The sequence below is a fragment of the Lissotriton helveticus genome, chromosome 7 (genome assembly GCF_964261635.1).
Source record: "Lissotriton helveticus chromosome 7, aLisHel1.1, whole genome shotgun sequence".
Classification (NCBI taxonomy): domain Eukaryota; kingdom Metazoa; phylum Chordata; class Amphibia; order Caudata; family Salamandridae; genus Lissotriton; species Lissotriton helveticus.
In genome coordinates this window covers 1061547826-1061571338 of record NC_136068.1, presented here as the reverse complement: position 1 = coordinate 1061571338, position 23513 = coordinate 1061547826, and the positions used below count along the sequence as shown (strand labels likewise).

The window sequence follows — 23513 nt, the reverse complement described above, 5'->3', positions numbered from 1 at the left end:
CCCAGCAGGAATAAAGGTGCACGCACCTTTCCTATGGTTAGTTGCATTCACAAACATGCCTTTTTTTCGCTTTATTTATTTTGGTTTCAATAATCACGGCACTTGCTCTTTAACTGTAAAGATCTTAAGCTAAAGCGCAGTGCCACTATTGCTCAAAAAGTAAAGAAATAGAAAAAAAGTTTTTAAAAAAATCTTTACTTTTGAACAATTTGCGGCACCCGCTTTGGCTTAAGATCTTTTTTTTGTGTTCTTGTCGTTTTAAAATACATCAACATGGGAAGAGGTTTTGCTGATCGAATGAGCCACGTTCCTCTCTCAGTAGCTTTTTTTGGTCCCTATGAGATATTTACTCAATAGCCCACCGCAGCGCCGCCCCTCTGAAGCTTTGTTCCATTCTGGAGACGGGTGTTGCCATCTCCAGTCACGCAACGCGGTACCATTTACTTTCGTGGCGGGGGGGGCTTGTGTCTCTGAAAGGAAGCAGCCCAGCTCCCCTGTTCACATTCCGCTGCCGAATTGCCTGAAAAAGATAGTACATATTTACTTAATCTCTGGCTGGTGCTAGCCAATCGCTCTCAAACGTTTCATGGCTTCGTTTAATGCCCCCTTATTCCTTAACATAAATCAGTGGACTGTTTTGCATAGTATAGATATTCCCACCGCCTATACCAGAACTAATGAACGACCCATCCAGACAGTCATCAATAAGAAACCAAGGGCTTTTAAACTACCACCTCGGGGTCCCTTCAGTTGATGCCACGACACTCCGGTCATGCATCTTCATCCTTGCCCTCAAGTTTCTTTAGAGACTGAGGCTAATTGGCTGTTTCCGTGACCAATCCTTAACCCGTGCGAAGGCATCTCTAGGAGCCATCCCCAAGCGCCAAGGACACTGCAATTTGTACTTGTTCTTTTCAGAATCACCACAAGAATCATCTCCTCTGTCCACCATTTCAACAGGTATTCTTGCTTGGAATCCCTCCCTTTCCTTTTTAATGCTTACCTGTGCTTTAGAATGTTTTTCTTTAATTGAGCAGAAAAGTAAAACAGCCCTGAAAAAGAGGCAACGCTTACCAAATTTAAAAAAACGTTAACGTGCAATTTAAAACTGTTTTGAATTGAGCTAAAAACGCCTTAATATCTAGAGAGAACACTGAATTGAAAAGCTGAATATAAACAAGTGAAATTTATACGCCCCTCCCCTGTACCTCCCATCACTGAGCCAACTGCCATCAGTTTCCCCTCTCCCCCATCTGCAAGTGAGATGGGGCAGTGCATGGCCTGGCCTGGCCTGGCCTTCATGGCCCTTCATGGTTCAGTTGAATGTGTAGAGTCTGCTGTGCTGTGCGCCGTCTGGTTAAAGTAAAAGTGCTGAGCCTAGAGATGCTGTGTTTTGTAGCACAAATTTCGTTTGTTATTTCAACTTCACACTACCTCTGCTAACCACAGTGATGCTACATAATCCAAACTTGCACAACTCCCAAACTGAGCCTCCTGCACCCCCATCCCGCTGCTCCCACCCGCGATCTACCAACAAGCCCTGCTGGCAACATTTCACATTTCCATTCCCGCCCCTCCCCCCTGCAGTGCCAAACAGTGCACTCCCCGCATAGTTCCTGCAGTTCGGATTCTGTGCAAGCCTGACCGTTGACAGTCTGGAGTACTTGCTGCATCGCTCTTTGAATAGGAGTCTGAAAAAACGCATGCACTTGTTACGGTCACTCAGGGGCACCACCACAGCATCACTCAGGGGCACCACAACATCACTATGCACTACCACAGCATCACTGAATGCCACAGCATCACTCGTCGCCACCACAACATCACTCAACGCCACCTCAGCATCAACCTGTGCAACCATTCAACAACAACTGGTTCAAAATGTTATATCAATGTTTTAAGCATTATTACAAATGTCACAAAAAGATGTTAATATTTCACTTCTGTTCTTGGATTTTCGTCACAATAAAATACACTGAACATAATCTTCAGAGAAGTTATTTACAAAAGTTTAAGCTATTGCCATTATAAATTACAATAACTTTTATTTAAGTATTAATTAGTTTAAAAATTAAAAGCCATTGTTATTTTTAATATCAATACATCTAAGTCACGTAAATACAACACATTTTGCATTACAAATGCTATAGGTGTCACATTTGCGAAAGTTATAACTATTGGCATTGTAAATGACAAAGCTATTAATTTCGCTATTTTCAAAACCAACACATAAATAAAAAATGTGTCAATTCAATTCAATTAGCTTTATTCGAAAAGTAAAGAAAACATTTCATAAAAGCATGTACAGTGCAGAGCACAAAAATAAAACAATTACATTAATAGGTTTCATTTTATGAAAATTGACATGATTTAAACAACGATTAAATCAATAGATCAACTAAACATTAAGATCAGGAGAATAAAATAAATTTAATTAAAAGTGGGCGTAAATCGGCCACTCAAGACATGACCAGTTCTGGCCCTCCAGATGTTGTTATGTTCTTTTTGGGAATGCGGCAAAGGATGGGAATTTCTGGGATAGAAATCCGTTAAACTCCAAGTGGATATAAGTCCATCTCCTAACTGAGGATGTCGAGAATGGAGGTATGAGACGACATGCCTGTTCCTGAATTTGACAAGTACCAGATCACCCGCAATGTTTTTCGGGAGGGGTCCTAACCAACCCACCCTTCTTACGCTAAGTATAGTGCCATCAAGGTTGGGTGGGAGAGATCTATTTTTGGTTAGCCAAAATACTACCTTATTTCTTAGCTCTTGATTGTGCTTGTATTTCCCCAGTGGGAGTTCTGGTACACCTGAGATGACGCACACGAAAGGAGCGGCCTCCGGTGGTAAGTTTAGGTGTTTGGTTTTTTGGAGGACATTGTCAGGGTTGACCTCTAATCCCTTGTGGGGTGACCTTTTTCGGTTTGGCCCTTTTCTAGGCTGGGAACTCTGTGAAGGTGTAACTACCTTAGAGATGTTTGAGTTTTTACTACATGGAGTTACTAATTGTTTGTGAGTGATCTTACTTTGAATGGTGGGGTAGGATATTTGTGTGGGAACTGGGTGTGGTGGACGAGAGGTACATGGTGGCTGATTGGGTCCTGCCTTGGTTCTTAATAGTAAAGGATTTGCCCTGATTGCTTCCTCAACCCCAGACAATCTATCCCCCAAGCTTGTCATTTTGTCAATTAGTGGAGCAATTGTAGATTTTATCAAAATTTCAAACGAGGCCAATAAGGTGGCGTTGGTAGATTCTTTAGATTTTACAAAGCTAGGAGTATTAGGAAGTGGGGAATTTGTGGATTTTTTGTTCTGTCCCCCCAAGTTTCGAGCCCCATCCTTCTTCCTTCTAGCGGGGGACACCAGGTTGGAGGGAACCTGAGTAACAGCAGCGCTGTAAGTATTTTCCTTTGAGCATGTAACGTGTGGGATGGCCTGTGGGGTTTGGATAGATTGAGATGGTATTCTAGTCCTAGGGCTAATTGTTGGTATAGGGGAAATGGGAGCTCTAGATTGAAAACTTTCTAAAGACACCGGTACATATGAGGATCTGCACATGTTATTTAGCTCCTCCAGTAATGAAAATCCATGGGTCGTAGCGGGAGTCTGTGGAGACAAACAGACCCTCGGAGAACTAACCATAACCACCGTGCTCTCAATCCTCTCTAATTCACGGGCAATAGGGAGAACAGAGCTCTTAAGGTAATAATCCATTGTTCCCCTAATTGAATTGCTCTGAGTGTCTAAATTTCTAGTAGCCCCCTTGCAGTTCATAGCGAACCAGCTTTTTATTGTGGACACTGAAGCGATATCACCTCCCCCAGGGGCAGGTCATTAAATCCGCTACTGAAACAGCTTGAAGAGATCTGTAAGGGGTTTACAAAGTCAATAGGCAAAAAAAGAGGTTTATACCTTAGGTCCATTAAGTCCGTTCCCCTCCGGTTAGAGTTCAAAATCAAGGGGGGATGGCCAGGCCCGGCCTCCTCAGGCCTCTGATGGCCGCAGATGGCCCCGCCCTTGTCCCGGGCTTCTCCCTGGCTCCTCCCGCGCACGACTCCCGGGGCTCTCGGCTGCGTCTGCTCTTCAAGCACCTCCGTGCGCTTGCCTCGCGTCACGGGCGCCCCTTAGGCTGCTGGGGGTTGTAGTGCTGGGGGTTGTAGTGCTGCCGTTTCCGTCACGGCTCCGCCCGATGGCGTGACTCGCTCTCCCCCGGGGCTCTTGGCCGCGTCTGTAGTGCTGCCGTTTCCCTCACGGCTCCGCCCGATGGCGTGACTCGCTCTCCTTCTTCACAACATGGCATTTTTTAAAAATAATTTTAAGTCCTAACTTGCAGGCAGTACCTGCGCCTCCCTGCCTCCTGCAGCAGTCGGAGAGCGGGGTGGTGGCGGGGTGTCATTTACAATACCAATAGCTCAAACTTTCCTAATGCGAGACCTATTGCATTGCAAATGCTTGTTTTATTTGACAATATTTATTACATGACAACGAGTGCATTTGAGCAAAGTTGCGTATACAGTGAAAAGTGGCTTTACACTGTTATGGAGCCTGATATGTAGTTAATTGAGATGAAGCCATTATACAGTCACTGTGGCCGTTATCAGTAAAGTTGGGAATTTTGATGATCTTCATTTAAAAACTGATGCATGGGGGGCGTGGCTTACATGGCGATGTGAGCGGACGTGTTCTGTCGGAGCTCCCGCCGTTCCCAGCTATAATAAGCTATTAAAGCGGAGTCGGAGGGCTTAAATTCCACCCCCGGAGCTTTTCGGCGGGGGCTGCTGGCATCGGAGCCGAGTACGGTCGGGACTTCTGGAGGGAGAGCGGAGGACGAGAGCTTCTTCACGGCGCCAACCAGAGACCCGGAGGGGTGACCCGCCATCTTGGAGCCCCGGGCCGCCTCTAGTATCGCCCAGGTTGTCCGGGAGGGGAGCGCGAGACCGCGAGCGCTACTGGTGCACTCACGAAGAGCCCCTGAGGTCACACTTTGCGGAATTGCTGCGGCTGGCCCTCTTTTTGCCCCGGTGAACAGCGGGTGAGCGGAGGTGCTGGGTCCCCGACGCAGATCGGGCGAGGAGGATCCGCCATTTTGTTGTGTCCGGCGGCCTGAGGTTTAGGCCCAGGTGCCGGGCCCTGAGTGCTGTAGACATTACTGCAACTGCAGCCCTGAGGTACAGAACGAGGGAGCCCTGCGGGCGGCTCCTCTGTGCTGCGTGAGCAGCGGTGTGGCAGCGGGTGCTTCACTGGACAACAGGACCCGCCATTTTGTGTGCTGCGGGAGAGGCCTGCGTGCGCTGTGGATCTAGAAGGCCCTCGGAGCGCTGCGGGGCAGATTCGTGGTGCTGCCCCTGTGTACGGTGGCGGAGGCTACCGACGGCCAGCGGGGACTGAGGCTCTGGACAGCGCCGACCACGGCTGCACGGTGTGTTGGAGCCGGCCCGGGCCCCCTCCCCCCCCCTGCACTGTTCTGCCGGTTACAGTAGAGGAGTGGAACCCTCAGCGAAGTGATCCGGCGAGGAGAGCGACCTGGAAGTCCGCAGGTGAGCGATACCTTCCCGGGGGGTGTGGCAGAAGAGGTCGGAGCGGTCCACCATCTTCAGACTCCTTTGAGATCGGCCTTGGGAGGCCTGCTGATCTGCGTGGGGCCCCCTGGGAAGCTGCGGGGGCGATCTGTTCCCCGTTTTACATCGGGCCCCTAGCTGTGGAGTACCCCGGCCCCGGGGGTGTTTGGACTGCGCTCTCGCCCCTCGTGGAAGCCACCAGTTGCGGGGCCTTGGGCCTGAGCGGACCGGACCCTGAACTGCCTTCCAGTAGTACTCTTTCTGGCCTGGGGCTATATGGGGCGGTCAGGTGTGGCACAGCGGTGGTCAGTGGGGCGGCTGGCTGCTTACCCTCTGAGACACGATTGACTGGTGTGGGGGACCCTCCTGGAGGCCTGGACCTTTGTTTTGTGGGAGGAGGGTCCTGTCCTGGTGCGAGGCCGGAGTCTTTGGTGGAGGTTGGGGGGCCTTGTTATCTCCCTGGTCAGACCTACGCAGAGCCGACCTCCTCCCCTAGTCGGCGGGGGAACTGCCTGCATTACCGGCTCTGACAATCCTTCAGCGATGACACGCTTCAACAAAGGCGGCAAGGCCGACTCTACTGCAACCCCCAAGGACAATACGGTTGTGGCCATGTGGGGCAAAGCAGGGGCACCTGCGTATGATGATGGCCCATCCAGGGGTGCCGAAAGCTCTCCGCAGGTCACTCAAGCGTTCATGTCCTCCTTCATGGTTGAGTTGAAAGCGGAGATAAGTTCTCTGCGGTCCGAGGTTCACAGCTGTGTGAAGGAGCTTCAGAAGGAAGTGACGGACCTTGGAGACCGGGTTGATGGGCTAGAACGGAGAATGGACACGCGAACGGAAGACCAAGAACAACTGTGGTAGCGCCTGGCGGCCCTCGAGGAGCAGAACATCGAGCTCCAAGTGAAGCAGGAGGACTTGGAGGATAGGAGTCGGCGCAATAATCTCCGCATCCGGGGCGATCCGTTGGGAGAAGAAGGGGAGGACATCATGGGCTATGTGGCGCAGCTTCTGCACGAGGTCTGGGGAGACTAGAACGCTTCACCCCCAACATTGGATCGAGCACATCGGGTGGCCGCCCCGGCGGGGAGGACGGGACTCCTGCCGGATATCCTGACCAGGGTCCACTTTTTCACTGAAAAGGAAGCGATCTGAAGGAATGCCCGTGACAACCCGGATCTGAGATACGTCATAAGATTCAAATTTTTCAGGACCTGGCGCCCAACACCCTTAAGCGACGCCGCACATTCCGGCCGGTGACTGAGAAGCTGAGAAGCCTGGGCATCACTTACCAGTGGGGCCACCCCGTCGCACTTATTTTTCAGTGGGAGTCGAAGCGCAGATCGGTGAGATCCTACAGGGAGGCGGCGCAGCTCCTTCGCCTGGCAACGACCCCTCCACCGAGCCCGTCACAGCCCCGCAGACAGAAGAGGGCGCCGGCGGGACCAGACTGGACCACGGTACATCGGCATCATCGTACCCCCCCTGCGGAAGGGTTCTACCCTACTCAGACCAAGCAAGACATTATAGCCCACATACGATCCCTGGAGGCGGATAAGGCTAAGCTAGACGAGGGCCCCCTCCCACCTTGATCAATGGCCTGTCTCTTTCTCTGTCCCTGCATCGCGGGGGTGGGGTATGCCCCTGATCCTGTCGGTCTCTGGGTGGGGAGGTGCGGGGAGACTCCTTTCTTCCATCCCTGACTCCGACTTTGTGGGCTGCGGAGCCGGCGGGGGCTCCATAACGGGATTCCCTTTGAGACCGTCACAACCCCCTCTATGTTTATGATCTGCCCCTTAGGAAGTGACATCCCGGAGAGCGTCCGAACCTGTGGGTGTAGGATGCCCTGTTACGGGGTCAGTGTTCTGCGGCCTGGTTGGCCGCGAGTGTTTTCTCCTGATGGATGGCCCTTGTGGCTTTTAGTTTCTTTCCTCTCTCTTTCTACCATTCTTGGTTTCCTACTGCCCTTTCTTTCTCTTTTCCTTTCTTCTTGTGGGGACCTGGGGAGGGGTGGTGGACTACGGGTGGGGAGTGAGGATGTACGACTCTGGATTGGGGATGGATGCGCTGAGAGTGGTATGATTGTTGTGTGGATCAGGATAGGCTCCGTGACACCTTGGCATGGCTATGAATATGGCTAGTCCTCTGAAGGTCATGACCCTTAACGTGAAGGGTCTTAATTCGCCCAACAAGCGCGAACAGGTCTGGCACTATCTCCTGCGTCACAATCCAGATATCATTTTCTTGCAGGAGACCCATCTTCTACAAGCTGACACTGGCTCACCCTAGATACCCTCTTCAGTTCTGGGCAGCGGCGGACACGAAAACAGCAGGAGTGGCGATTATGTGCAGGGCTGGCATCAGGCGGGGGGAAGGAAGGCCCTTCCGGGATGGCGATGGCCGCTTTCTCAGGGTGAATGTCGAGGTGGGACGTCGCCGCATTATGCAACGTCGTACACATTATGCAACATGTACGTCCCCAATCAGGCGCAGGATCGCTTCCTCCGGGACCTCTTGCGGGATCAGATACCCCAGGGCGGCCCCTCGCTAATTCTGGGGGGGGATTTGAACATGGTGTGGTGCCTGAAGATGGATTGGAGCGAGGGCTCCTTCATTGGGGCTGGAGCAATGTCTCTGGCGCTTCGCAAGCAGATCGGTGACCTAGGGTTGTTTGATGCGTGGCGGTATTTCTCCCCGGATAAACGTGAGTACTCCTTTTATTCGAGTGCTCGCCGCTCCTACTCTCGCATCGATTATATGTTTATGTCCCACGACCTTGTCCGGGATGTAGTGGGAGTGGAGATGTCTGACATTTCAATCTCAGACCATGCTCATGTGGAACTGCTCTTTCGGGACCCGGGTGAGTGCCCCCCTCGGGAGCGGAAATGGTATTTGCCGCCAAGCATCCTTCGGGATGCAGCAAATGTTGAGGACATCCGTGAGGCCATTACCTCCTATTTTGAGAACAATGACTTACCTGAGACGCCTTTCCCAGTGGTCTGGGACGCCTTTAAGGCCACGATCCGGGACCATATTACGTCTCTTATGATCGCGAGAACGCGTGAGGCGCGAGCAGTGGAGGATGGCCTGGTGAAGGACCTAAAGGAGGCAGAGGCGCAAGACAGGGGCGGCTCTACCCTACAAACGAGACACCGCCTGGCGAATCTTCGAGGCCAATTGCGGTTGTTGCGTACGAATAGGGCGGAAGGCTCCCTCTTGGCTTTAAAACAGACACATTTTGAGGGGGGAGACAAGGTTGGGAGCCTCTTAGCGAGGAGGCTGCGGGTCAGAGCTGCTAAGTCTCATATAGCGAATGTTCAGCTACCTAATGGGTCCAGGGCTGTGGCGGCTAAGGATAAATGCCAGGCGTTCCGGGATTACTAGGCTTCACTTTACACTGCAGAGACGCCGCCTCCTGACTTGGTGGAGGAAGTCTTGGAGCAGTATGGTGGGACGACATTGCGCCCCCACTCGGCGGAGCTCCTGGACGAGTCGATAACACAGGAGGAGGTGGCCTCGGCTCTTCGTGAGCTCAACCTGGGGAAAACGCCGGGTCCTGATGGGCTTCCGCTCTCCTTCTATCGCCTGTTTCAGGCTCAGCTGGGACCTTACCTTCTCCGGCTCTTTAATTCTTTCACTGACTGTAGGAAGGGGGAGTCTCTAGTTGGCGCAGTGCAGCACTGGCGACAAGCAGGGACTCTCTCTTCCCCGTCAGGGCTGAGGGTTACCTTCAAGACAACCTCTGCTTACCCTCTAGGTAGTGTGGCTTAAGCAGTCTTAGGCTAATCTCTGGGGCACATAGGGCTAAACATTTGCAATATTACACCATCACAACCAACCCACCACACAATGACACCAAACTGTATTCTGTAAAAATATATTCTCTTTATATAAATCTCAAGCAGGCTTGTAAATACAGTCTTGGTTCACTTTAAATGCAGGTTCCAGTTACTCTTTATGAAAAGGCACAGTTCTTGAATAAATGCAGTCTTGTGGGCCTTCTGCCCGGGTTTTGAACAAGGTTCAGTGTTTTGCAGGGCCTCTAGGCGCTTTCCGCCGTCTCCGCTCTTGCTCTGAGTCACCCTTCGGGCTTGACTCTAGGGAAGGGGGCGCGGGCCACAGAGAGCGTCAGGAGGGGCCTCGGGGGCCAGGAGCAGAGCGAGCCTCTGACTCAGGGGCAGCTCGCGCTGCCAGCAGACAGCAGCTGCGAGGCTCCCGGGGCGCCCAAGCTCACACGGTGTGGGGCAAAGTCACTGTACCTTGGGGTTCTCGAAGATCTTGGAGCGGACGGCTGTCCGGGGAGCTGTCCCACGTCGCGTTGTCTTCCTGGAGTGTGCGGCGGCCTGCGAGTCTCAGCGCAGGTCACAGGGCACCCGGGATGACGGTGCAGATGCGGGGCAGGATTCTCCGGGGTCAGGTTCGCTCACACTGAAGAGAGAAGCTGCAGGCAGGCGGGGCTGAGGGGGGTGCACTCCACGGAGCGCGAGGCACAATTCAGGCACGGCTCAGCAGCGAGTCACTTCCAGCTGCGGGGGCCAGGGGGTCTCAGCGCCCAAATCACGAAGGGCACAATCTTGGCAGTGCCGGTCTTCGCGGAGCAGCCTGTACCTCGGGGGTCACACAGGTGGCGATGCTTGGACCGGGCAGGTCCTCCCTTTCCTTTGCAAGGGCGGCTCAGCGCGGACAGTCACGGCGCTCAAACCAGCGTGGGGCTGGTCCTTGCTTTGCGGCTGGCACACGATCAGGCCACAATCACGGTGGTCGGGGAAGGGGCACGGCTGCACAAATTGTCAGAGAGCGTGGCGGAAGGCACAGCGCTCTCAACCCTCCTTTCCCTGGCGCTGTAGAGACACACAGCTCACGCCAGCAGCAGCTTTTCTTCAGAGGGGTAGCGCCCACTGTTCCTGGGGCGCTGGTCAGGGGGCAAGTTCACAGGCAAGCCCTTGGAGATCTTTCAGCAGAGTTTGGCACAAAGTTTCAATAAAGCAAAAGTCTCTTGTAGTCTTTTCTTTCCTCTCCTTTGGCAGCAAGGCACCAGACACAGGCCAGAGACAGCACTCCTCCTTGTAGTCCTTCCAGGTCCTTCTCTTCGGGCAGAGTTTCTTCTGTAGCGCAAACAGGATCTAATTTACAAGGAGCAGGGCTTCTACTTTTATACCCAGTTTCTTTTGTTCTAGTAAGCCAGGGGGGCCTCTGCATAACTGCTCCAGTCTCTGAGCACTTGTTGTGGGTACTTCTGGCTTCTGCATTCAGTGTGAGGGCAGGCACATCAGCGGCTCCCCAGGGGGGCGGAGCCGGCATTGTGAAGACAGGGGCAGCTTGAGCACTTTGTTGACAAGCTTCGGTCCTTCCTGGGCCAGGTGCAGGCTGAGTCATCAGTCGCTCCCCAGGAGGGCGGAGCCAGCATTGTGGAGGCAGGGGCACAGCCTGATGCATCATTCAGGGGAAACTCCCACCACCCACTAAGGGGTCATCCTGCTAATCACTACCTGTCAACTCTCAGCCCTGTCACTCACACACACCAGACAGTCAGATCCACATCCAAGCAGAGGCGGGCTGAAATGGTTAGGCCAGCAAATGCTAACTTTCTAAAAGTAGCATTTGCAAACACAGGATATTAAAATAAACTTTACTAAAAGAAGTATTTTATTATTCTGAGTTCAGGCATACTAAACATGAATTTCTACCATTTTCCCTGAGCCTGCTGGGATTATAGAGTGTAATAATTCCAGCAGCCCATCTGGCCTAGAAGGGAACTGGTAGCCTTACAATAGTGAAAAACGAATTTGGCAGTAATTCACTATTAGAACATGCCACACACATCAGGGCATGTTCTACCTTACACTTACAATGCACCCTGCCCTCAGGCCTACCATAGGGGTGACTAATATGAAGTTAAGGGAAGGTTTAGGGGCTGGCAAGTGTGTGCACTTGCCCAGCCAGCAGGACAGTACCAGACTGCACGCAGGTTCTGCAATGGCAGACCCTAGATACATTTTAAGGCTGCTTCTGTGGGTGGCGCAACCAGCGCTGCAGGCCCACTAGCAGTATTGGCATTTACAAGCCCTGGCACTCCTGGTGCACTTTACTGGGGACTAACAGTAAATCCAATGAACCAATCATGGACATCAATCACATGTACACTTTTCACAGGGAGAGCATATGCACTTTGGCACTGGTCAGCAGTGGCAAAGTGCCCAGAGTCATTAAACCAACAAAAACAGGTCAGAGAGAGTATTGGAGGAAGGCAAAAAGTTTAGGGATGACCCTGCCAAGAGGCCCAGGTCCAACACAACCCCCTTCCAGCCAAAACGCAGGGTAGACCAATCACCACTGTGATGGGCTTCCCTGCTTTGGGCGATAGAACCTGGACCTGGCCCACAACAGCAGGGGCACATTCCAGTTCTACGCCAATCTGCACCTACTTCAAATCCTCTGTTCATACTCTCAGGGTCCACCAAGCCAATCCCTGGGGCACCCTTCTCTTCCCCTGGGGACACCACCTGTGCAGCGTCTAACCTTAACTCGCTCCCAGGTGTGTCCCAACAGGCAGTCATCAAATCACAGTGGCCACTGACAGTAGTCAGGGCTGAGACCCAGGCCTCATGCCTCTCAGGGCTCTCAAACCTCTGTGGCCTCAGAGAGCGGGGGGCGGTAGCCCCAGGTGCTTGGCACCCTTTGTCCACTCTCCCTCCTGTCAGGTCAGGTATGACATCCTGGCACTGACCCACCAGCCCCAGGCCTGTACCTGGCGGCTGGACCAGAGACTGGGGTGGGCTCTCCCACACCCGGTCCTCCACCTCGGGCTCTGTACCCTCCCACCTGGAGTGGTACCCCCTTCCAGAATTGTCAGGGCACCTGTGGCAGGTGACCTGCACAATTCGCCCACCAGTTCAGGGGTGCTATCCTGCAACTGGGGCACCAGGTCAGGCGGGACACCCTGCACCTGGCCCTCTATCCTAGGGTCTACACCCTCAAACTGCACCGGGGTCAGAGGCAAGGACTCCCTCCCTCTGCACCCCCTTCCAGAGTACTGCCCACTCCCAACTGGAGTGGTACCCCTAGAAGTGACATGGGCCAGGACACTGATTACAATGGTCCCACCCTCCAGGTCAGACAACACCTGAACCGGACTCTCCAACTCAGGGACCCAACCCTGCAGTTGAACCATTGCCTGGCGCACCAGGACTTCCCGGGGAGCACGCATGCCCCCCCTGAGGGTGGCACATAGCTCATGTGTCGTGCGACAGTCTGCCTGGCGCAGATCTCCCAACCCCTGTCCCTTTGACAGGGTGGGAAGATCCCCCAGGACAGAAGTGGTGTCCCCCTGGTCATTCACTGGGGACGCAGCCCTGCTGGCTGGCCCCTGACCCACTGGTTCTTCCACTGGGGGCTCTTTCCCCCTCTCGCCCCTCTTTCTGGACCTCTGCACCCTCCCAACTGGAGCGGTACTGCCAGACACCAGAACTACTGGAGCTCTGTTTACAGAGCCTCCACGTTCTCTAGCCACTGGGGGATCCCCCTCGGAGGTTGACTCATCTGGACAGCCTAGGCTCCCCACCTGGTGTTCCCTTAAAGAACCATCCAGGCTCTGAGACTGAGGTTGGGCACTACCGGGACAAAACCCATTCTCACTCCTTCCCCTTAAGGACAGGACGTGAGGCCCTACACCCCTCTCACTACTACAGGACCTAGCTGGGCTACTCTGCGCCACTTCCACCACTCTGGGCTGGAAGATACCTGAGCCACTCCCCACAGGATCACACCCCAATGCCTCTCCAGACCCTCTGGAATCTACCACAAGGTCTGCCTCCAATGTGAGCTCCCTGGGGTCAGAGAACTCACTCTCAAACAGGTGTTGGCATAGCTCTGGAAAACTGGGACTTAAAGTATGCTCTCCCACAATTGGATTACACAGCCCCCTAGCAGGGTTAACCAAACCATCCTTCACCTCTCCATCCAGCGCCTCACACACATACTCCACACCATTCTTCTGAGACTGGCCAGACAGTAGCGAACTGTCTCTGTCACACAACCCACACTCTTCTGGGCGGTCCTTACACTCACCCACCAGGACCTCAACCATGGGGGAATCCCTCCCACCACTAGGACCATGAACTCCTACGCCAGCAACCCTATTCCCTTCAGGGACGCTGCGCACTACTGGAGCTACCTCATGCCCTTGAACCTCCTGGTGTATGTTAACCCCCTCCAAGTCAGGTGCCATATCTCTAGGTGCGCGCGCTATGCTGTCTGCACTAGATACCTGAATGTTGCTGCCACCATCTGAGCTGGACTCCACCTCCAACTCAGCAAAGCTCAATCTCTGAGCTACACACATTTCTTGTTGCTGGGCTGACGCTTTCCTGGCCTCAAGCCCCTCGAGCTCCAAGTCAAGTTTCCTCATTCTTAAGTCATGCGCAAGCTCCATTTTCATTTCTTCCAGGGCTAACTTCCTAGATTCTAGCTCCAGTTGGCAATTCAATTTCAGCTCCGCCAACTTCATTTCATGTATTCTGGCCTCCTTCCTGTCCGTCAACTCCTCTGGCGACAGGGCTCTACCAAAATCCATGATGCTTCCTGCTGATCCAGGCATGACTTCACAACAAATGGGGATTCTCTCAGTAAAACATAAAAAAAAGTCTGTGGCTTAGTTACTGGACTGTCATCACTGTGCAATGGTCAATAGTTAAGGTAACAACACTGCAAATGTAAATCCGCGATCCTCACCGCTGCGTCCAATGTAGGAAGGGGGAGTCTCTAGTTGGCGCAGTGCAGCACTGGCGACAAGCAGGGACTCTCTCTTCCCCGTCAGGGCTGAGGGTTACCTTCAAGACAACCTCTGCTTACCCTCTAGGTAGTGTGGCCTAAGCAGTCTTAGGCTAATCTCTGGGGCACATAGGGCTAAACATTTGCAATATTACACCATCACAACCAACCCACCACACAATGACACCAAACTGTATTCTGTAAAAATATATTCTCTTTATATAAATCTCAAGCAGGCTTGTAAATACAGTCTTGGTTCACTTTAAATGCAGGTTCCAGTTACTCTTTATGAAAAGGCACAGTTCTTGAATAAATGCAGTCTTGTGGGCCTTCTGCCCGGGTTTTGAACAAGGTTCAGTGTTTTGCAGGGCCTCTAGGCGCTTTCCGCCGTCTCCGCTCTTGCTCTGAGTCACCCTTCGGGCTTGACTCTAGGGGAGGGGGCGCGGGCCACAGAGAGCGTCAGGAGGGGCCTCGGGGGCCAGGAGCAGAGCGAGCCTCTGACTCAGGGGCGGCTCGCGCTGCCAGCAGACAGCAGCTGCGAGGCTCCCGGGGCGCCCAAGCTCACACGGTGTGGGGCAAAGTCACTGTACCTTGGGGTTCTCGAAGATCTTGGAGCGGACGGCTGTCCGGGGAGCTGTCCCACGTCGCGCTGTCTTCCTGGAGGGTGCGGCGGCCTGCGAGTCTCAGCGCAGGTCACAGGGCACCCGGGATGACGGTGCAGATGCGGGGCAGGATTCTCCGGGGTCAGGTTCGCTCACACTGAAGAGGGAAGCTGCAGGCAGGCGGGGCTGAGGGGGGTGCACTCCACGGAGCGCGAGGCACAATTCAGGCACGGCTCAGCAGCGAGTCACTTCCAGCTGCGGGGGCCAGGGGGTCTCAGCGCCCAAATCACGAAGGGCACAATCTTGGCAGTGCCGGTCTTCGCGGAGCAGCCTGTACCTCGGGGGTCACACAGGTGGCGATGCTTGGACCGGGCAGGTCCTCCCTTTCCTTTGCAAGGGCGGCTCAGCGCGGACAGTCACGGCGCTCAAACCAGCGTGGGGCTGGTCCTTGCTTTGCGGCTGGCACACGATCAGGCCACAATCACGGTGGTCGGGGAAGGGGCACGGCTGCACAAATTGTCAGAGAGCGTGGCGGAAGGCACAGCGCTCTCAACCCTCCTTTCCTTGGCGCTGTAGAGACACACAGCTCACGCCAGCAGCAGCTTTTCTTCAGAGGGGTAGCGCCCACTGTTCCTGGGGCGCTGGTCAGGGGGCAAGTTCACAGGCAAGCCCTTGGAGATCTTTCAGCAGAGTTTGGCACAAAGTTTCAATAAAGCAAAAGTCTCTTGTAGTCTTTTCTTTCCTCTCCTTTGGCAGCAAGGCACCAGACACAGGCCAGAGACAGCACTCCTCCTTGTAGTCCTTCCAGGTCCTTCTCTTCGGGCAGAGTTTCTTCTGTAGCGCAAACAGGATCTAATTTACAAGGAGCAGGGCTTCTACTTTTATACCCAGTTTCTTTTGTTCTAGTAAGCCAGGGGGGCCTCTGCATAACTGCTCCAGTCTCTGAGCACTTGTTGTGGGTACTTCTGGCTTCTGCATTCAGTGTGAGGGCAGGCACATCAGCCGCTCCCCAGGGGGGCGGAGCCGGCATTGTGAAGACAGGGGCAGCTTGAGCACTTTGTTGACAAGCTTCGGTCCTTCCTGGGCCAGGTGCAGGCTGAGTCATCAGTCGCTCCCCAGGAGGGCGGAGCCAGCATTGTGGAGGCAGGGGCACAGCCTGATGCATCATTCAGGGGAAACTCCCACCACCCACTAAGGGGTCATCCTGCTAATCACTACCTGTCAACTCCCAGCCCTGTCACTCACACACACCAGACAGTCAGATCCACATCCAAGCAGAGGCGGGCTGAAATGGTTAGGCCAGCAAATGCTAACTTTCTAAAAGTAGCATTTGCAAACACAGGATATTAAAATAAACTTTACTAAAAGAAGTATTTTATTATTCTGAGTTCAGGCATACTAAACATGAATTTCTACCATGTTCCCTGAGCCTGCTGGGATTATAGAGTGTAATAATTCCAGCAGCCCATCTGGCCTAGAAGGGAACTGGTAGCCTTACAATAGTGAAAAACGAATTTGGCAGTAATTCACTATTAGAACATGCCACACACATCAGGGCATGTTCTACCTTACACTTACAATGCACCCTGCCCTTAGGCCTACCATAGGGGTGACTAATATGAAGTTAAGGGAACGTTTAGGGGCTGGCAAGTGTGTGCACTTGCCCAGCCAGCAGGACAGTACCAGACTGCACGCAGGTTCTGCAATGGCAGACCCTAGATACATTTTAAGGCTGCTTCTGTGGGTGGCGCAACCAGCGCTGCAGGCCCACTAGCAGTATTGGCATTTACAAGCCCTGGCACTCCTGGTGCACTTTACTGGGGACTAACAGTAAATCCAATGAACCAATCATGGACATCAATCACATGTACACTTTTCACAGGGAGAGCATATGCACTTTGGCACTGGTCAGCAGTGGCAAAGTGCCCAGAGTCATTAAACCAACAAAAACAGGTCAGAGAGAGTATTGGAGGAAGGCAAAAAGTTTAGGGATGACCCTGCCAAGAGGCCCAGGTCCAACACTGACGAACAGGGTCCCTCTCCGGATATGGGAATGGGGGAAATAGCCTTAGTCTTAAAGCCTGGGAAAGACCCCACACTATGTTCGTCATACCGCCCGATAGCTCTACTAAACACCGATTTTAAAATATACACCAAAGTGCTGGCGAAGCGGCTGGACCCCCATATGCCTGACCTGATTGACCCGGATCAGGTGGGATTTATACGCGGCCGTCAGGGGGCTGATAACGTGCGAAGGATGGCTCACATGGTGGGGAAGGTGCACCACTGGCAGATCCCGGCCTGCCTCCTCTCGTTGGACGATGAAAAAGCGCTTGACCGGGTGGACTGGTCGTTCCTCCGGGTGGTCCTCTGCAAGATGGGACTTGGCCCGAAGATGGTCACTAGAATCATGGCGCCTTATGTTGCACCAAAGGCCAGGGTCCGCGTGAATGGACAGCTAACGGAACCGTTTAGCATAGGGAGAGGGATCAGGCAGGGCTGCCCACTCTCGCCTTTGCTGTTCGCCTTGGCGATTTGAGCCTCTGGCGGATATGATCCGTCGGGCTCCGGACATCCACGGCATCCCGTTGGGTGGACAGGACCATAAAGTGGCGCTCTATGCGGACGATCTCATCCTCACCCTCAGTAAGCCCCGGGAGTCCTTACCAGCGATCCATTCTACGCTCTGCCTCTTTAAACGTGTCTCTGGTCTGAAAATTAACCACAGCAAATCCTGGGCACTCAACCTTACCATCCCCAAACCCGAAATCCCCCCACTGGAGCAGATGTGCCCGTATCGCTGGACAGAACGCCACATTCGGTATCTCGGCTTACACCTGACCCCTTCATTAGATAGTTGGTCGCAAGTTAATTGGAGGGACTGCCACAGATCGGTCCTTGAAGACCTGCGGAGATGGTAGTCGCTGATACCATCATGGTTGGGTAGACTCAATGCGGTAAAGATGTCCATCCTACCCAAACTCCTTTATTTGTTCCAGTGTCTACCTACACCCATCCCCTTACATAATATTCGGAGTTTGCAGAGGGAATTAACCAACTTCATCTGGGGGGGAAAGAGGCCACGCTTCTCCCAAGCACTCCTTATGGCGCCACGAGACCGTGGAGGGCTGGCATGTCCTAATTTGGTGGACTATTATGGGAATGCCCATTTGCGCTTCGTGGTTGAGTGGGGCATCAGAGAAAGTGAAAAGGGGTGGCTCCACATGGATAGGGCTGTAACCGGTCATACCATCTGGGACTTGGCGTGGAACCATAAAGCAGGGCGTTCCCCGAGCGCCTACTTGGTGGTGCCCACGAAAACAGTATTGGAAATATGGGACAGAATAGCAGTACGTAGAGGTCTCACGACTTTTCCTTCCCCGCACACCCCTATTGAGGGGAACTCGTGGTTTCCGCCGGCTTTCCGTACTAGAGCTTTTCGTAGATGGTCTCAGGGTGATTGCAGGGTCCTTACAGACCTCTTTGATGGAGGCACCCTGAAGTCTTTTGCCCACTGCAGGGAGGAATTTCGACTCCCGTCTGAGGCCGAGATGCAATATCTCCAGCTGCGACACTTGGTCCTGACGGATGCAACGTACTCGGGGGGGGGGGGGGGGGGGCACCCGAGACTTTACCCCGTTCGAGCGCCTAGCCCGTTCTTGTACCGAAACGAAGGGCTTGATCTCCAAGATATACCAGATACTGCAACACCCTCAGGTGCCGCCTTCACAGACCTATCAACAGCGGTGGCACACGATGTTAGGGACCGATATCCCGCCATATCTGTGGCGGGATATCAATAAAGTATACCGCAACAAGAAAACGCATATAAAATGATGACCCAGTGGTATTACACACTCCAGCGCTTACATAAAATGTTCCCAACCTCTTCTCCCGACTGCTGGAGGTGTCGAGCTGCGCCTGGGGATTTCCTACACATCTGGTGGACCTGCCCCTTGATCACCGTCTTCTGGAAGGAGGTCCTGAGTCACATTAAGGGGGTCCTGGGGTTTCCTCTGCCTGATGCCGCTAGTACATTGTTGCTGGGAATCAAACCTGCGAATCTGTTAGCACTGACCCCGAGCGATTGGACTATAGCGCTACAAATGCTGGGCTCTGCCAGACAACTCATTGCCCTGTACTGGAAGAAGACGGAGGCGCCCCCTATTGCTGCGTGGTTTGTGAGACTCTGGCATGTCATTACCATGGAGTTACTCTCCGCTAGACTGCAGTCTCGTAATACACGCTTTAAGGCGGTATAGAAACCTCTGGTGACCTATTTGTGCAAAACCGAACATGCGCAAAACATGCCCCCTAAACTGAGGGCGCTGCATCTAGTGGACGATGCTGTGCTTCCTCCTACCTCACGCAGGCCTGTGGTGTAATAGCCTTGGAATCCGTATTGTGGCACGTGGCGGGTGCTCCTGTTGCTGACGGGGCCTGTGAGGACTCTTTCCCCGCTGGTCCCTTCGCTGTTCTCTAGGTCCTTTCTCTCCTCTTTCCTGATTATTTCCTTTTCTTCTCTTCTGCTACCCTTGCTGTTCTATTGCCTTTTCCTAGACACCTGGTTGTAAGTTGGACCACTCTGGTCCGGTAGTTTTATTAGTTCTAGTTCCTGGTCTACACTCGGCCCTAGAGGCCAGGTTTTATTGGCAGTGACTATTAGGCATGACAGAATGCTATTTCTATCTTCTGACGCGGCCGGCCCTATTGGGTTGTAGGCGGAACGCTGTGTATAATGTTGAGAAGCAAACACACTTTCCATGTTATTTTACTGCATTTCCTCTGACGCGGCCGGCCCCTGTGGGGTTGTAGGCTTATCGCCGTGTATATGTCACTTTTTTTGCGTACTCCCTTCTTCGGGGGTGAAATAAAAACAGAATTCAAATAAAAACTGATGCATTTGTGCGGTCATGGGGGTTCCATGTGTCAAAATATGTTTTATACCGTAAGGGTAAAGGTGTTATGTAGTCTGAAAAGAATAAGGTATTATACGGGCATCGAAGACTTTATACCCTGGCTAACAAAGTTGCGTGCCCTTAGTAATGACAGTGTGACGCTATGCAAATTTCTTTTAACATGTAACACAATCAAGTGTGTGTGTGTGTGTGAATAGATGCATTAGGACGCACTAGTCATTAGGGTCTTCAGATACTGAAAATGTTCTGTATTCAAATACAAGGGGTTTCTGTAGCCATACTTGCCGTTGCACTGTCACTGTTGTATAGGCATGATGGTTTTTATACAGTCACAGGGCCCAGTATGCACTGACGATATTCTTTACACAATTACGGAGGCCATTATGTAGTCTACCTTGGTGTTCTATAATCACGTGAGCTGTTTTACAAGCACCACCCCATCTATGCAGTCATGCTAGATTTAAAACAGCGACCCAGCCTTCATACGTTTTGAGGGGAGGTTTAGGACATTCCGGGCAACATTATACATGTTCATGGATAATTTTTATAGCCACGGGGAGTAGGTCTTGAATAGGGCATTTATACAGTGACGGAGACCGTTCTACAGTTAAAGCGGCTTACCCTGGTGCGGGGGCCTTGTGCAGTCACAAAAGCCTTTATGCAATCATGAAATACTTTACATTCACCGAGCATATTAAGCAGTGTCACAGGCTCAAATTTGCCTTCTGACAGTCACTGTGGCCGCTGTACAGTGATGGGACTGAAAGACTTGTTTTCTCTTTTTTTTTTTTACGTTATCCTTATGACACCGGTAATTTGGCAGTGATGGGCTTTTCACTGTAAACGTGCCACAGGGCTAACTCTCGTACATATTTTATTTATATTCCATAGAGATGGTTATGTATAATATTAACTTTAATTTTTATAGTTATTTATCAACATTGCTTTATAACGCGTTGATTACTGCAATTAAATTGCTTTTGTCGAGCTCGCGCAAATTAAAGTATCGCACAGGTTGAAATAAACTGATCAACTCTTTCAAGTCCAAGCGGATCATAGGTGCATGCATACACCGGTGTATCTTTTCTTAAATCCGAGCAAATGACCAACAAACTACCCTGGTGTCCATAGCAGGTGCATGAACCCACTAACTGCCAGGGCACTCGCGGCTGTGTAAGACCGCCACGCAGGAAGTAGGGCATCGCCCTGTCCTTCTGATCCATTGCACTAAGGGTTAATGTGCCTCGAGCAGCTGGTGCTGGACCAGGCGGGTCTCTGTGGGATTGTCATACGCCTGTGAGGGGAGAAGGGAAAGCTGAGCAAGCCCCCTCCCTCCCACCAACTCCGTCCTGGGTGGAAGGGAGGGAGTGAGAGGAGGAGTCTGGGTTTTGCTGTCATGATGAGGACTCTGAGCATGTCGGCGTAATAGGCTACCCACATCTCTTCCATTCTCCGCCGAGAGAGACCCGGCATGGAGGAAAGACACCAGGGGCGAACGACAGGTCCGGGAATCATGGACTTGGAACTGGTACCATCCGTGGCAGAGACTGCCAGGCCTGAAAAGAGGACCTGGAATTAACAGACGTGCAGAGGCAAAGGAGACTAGCAGCGGCTTATACCGAGGACCGCGTCCGAGCCGTAAACCTGAACAACAACGAGTCCCGTGCCTGGGCGCGAGGACCAGGCACCGAAGAACACACCCGGGCATAGAGCCAGCGGATTATCCGCCTTGGAGTGCGGAGAGTGAGACCGAAGCAGCGGAAGGAGCCTGTTGTAGGGGCTCAAGTCGTCTGCGAGAATCAGAGCGAAGGCCACAGCTTTACTAGTAACAGACTACAGTGCACTTGAAGCGGCCCGGGGCCGGTACCGACGCCTGGAACAGGGGCATCAAAGGCGAGGAGTCCGAGTTAACTGGGCCCAGCCTTCCTCCCTCCAGGCACCCATGCTGCTTCACTAATTGATAACTTGCACCCCGCGAGGGACGCACCTTGCTTCTCCCCCCCCCCTTAGGTCTCCCCCACGGCTCATCACGGGAGTCTCTATTCTGTCCCTTTCATGCTCCGGGCCTGGGCCGTTTCCCATTCATGCCCACCATGGCATACTGGACCAATGCCTGGGTTGCTTCTGGCATCTGATGTGTAGGGTCACGCGCCCGCAGCAGGGATTCCGGAGGGCGTGGATGAAGCTACGAGGTCGAACGTCTTTGGTAAGTTGGTCATCGGGATGTAGGGTTTTGTCCCTCAGTCATTGGAATATGGTCTGGGCTTGACATAGAGTAGACAATAACTTTACATGATTGAGAGTACGGTAACTGGGCACTTTTAGTATGTAAATTAATAACCCGCCACCTTCCGGGTAGCAGAATCCATGAACCAACTTCCAGGTAGAGTTGTCCTTAATCCACCTCCTAGAGGCAGTGACGTAGGGACATTGCTAAGCCACCTTCCGGGACATTGCGACATTGCTACATTGCAGTGTCATCAAGCTGTCTACTGGCTAGCCACTTCTTCTGCTCTATCAACAATCCACCTTCCAAGTAAGGGGGTGACGAGCCACCATCCAAGATGGCGCGTCTAAAAAATCTCTGCCAATTTCTTCTTTTCAAGGTACAGTATTGATGCCAACGTTCCAGTTCGAGACATCTACCATTCACTTCAAATACCTTCTTTGTAGCAGAGATCCTGAGCAAAATTCTAATTGTTGGTGCTGACAGAATGCCACCCCGTCTGTGTTGTGGCCTCTGGTGATTCAAAGATGGTTGTGCTGGCATGCAACATAGGACACGATTGCTATGAATAAGTAAAATGCACCATTTTCGATTCAGAGAAGTAGCTACTTCTCAATGTACAGGTAGCTATACCTTATCTGGCCTTGTTATCATCATCCACAGGTTGTGTATATTTAGTGTCAGATTGGTAGGGATGGCTAGATGGATTTGCCACACCTTGCCTTCCTAGAGGTAAATTGGCAAAGAGGAAGCAGTTGAATTTTTAGGTACCCCAGTACCTAAAAATTGTGAGAACGCCAAACCCTACCTCGCAAGGGTTTTTATGATGGCAACCATCCTCCATCTGGATATATTGAACTGTTGCAATGCACACTACCTCATTTCTCCCTCAACATCCCAGTCTCCCAGTTTATAAACTTGATACACAGAATACAAGTGATGAACATTCCACATTCCGTATACACAACATTTAAATTACTATAAAACACATTACTACAGCCCTCCTGGCACCAGCATCTGACATGGGCCTTTAGAAAGATGCCTAGTGGTTGTTTGGGGTCCAAGCTAGAGCAGTAGGGTGCAAATTACACCCTAGAGTACATCCACAGTTGGATGGTAATGTTTGCGATTAACAGGCAATTGCTAGTATAGTATCAAATGCATGGGTAGGAATGATTGTCTGGGTTGTGATACAAAGGTCAGTGGAAGCAGGAAGGTAACATTTTGTGTGTATTGGGATGGTGTAATAGTCTGGTGCTAGGTAAAAGTTGTATCACAAGGGATGTGTTGTATGATTTGGTATCAGGAAGGGTGTGTGTGTGATGTGGTATTGAGTGCTGGGATGTAGTATACGTTTTTGTGCATGTGTTGTGGGAATGGTTTTCAGCATGTGGTACCGCTATGTGATGTAGGTGCTATTTTTGAATGTGGT

At 52.2% G+C, this 23513-nt stretch overlaps 1 protein-coding gene across 3 annotated transcripts in view; it reads left to right on the top strand.

The window, feature by feature from the left end:
- CYTH1 (cytohesin 1) overlaps positions 1-23513 on the top strand; it is an 836242-nt gene that overhangs the window by 255624 nt on the left and 557105 nt on the right. The window contains exon 1 of one of the 3 annotated variants that reach the window (XM_078653935.1): positions 22040-22060. The exons of the other annotated variants lie outside the window; for them this stretch is intronic. The gene's annotated coding sequence lies outside the window, so the exon portion shown is untranslated. Of the gene's footprint in view, positions 1-22039; positions 22061-23513 lie in introns of those variants that run through there. 3 annotated transcript variants of the gene reach the window in all.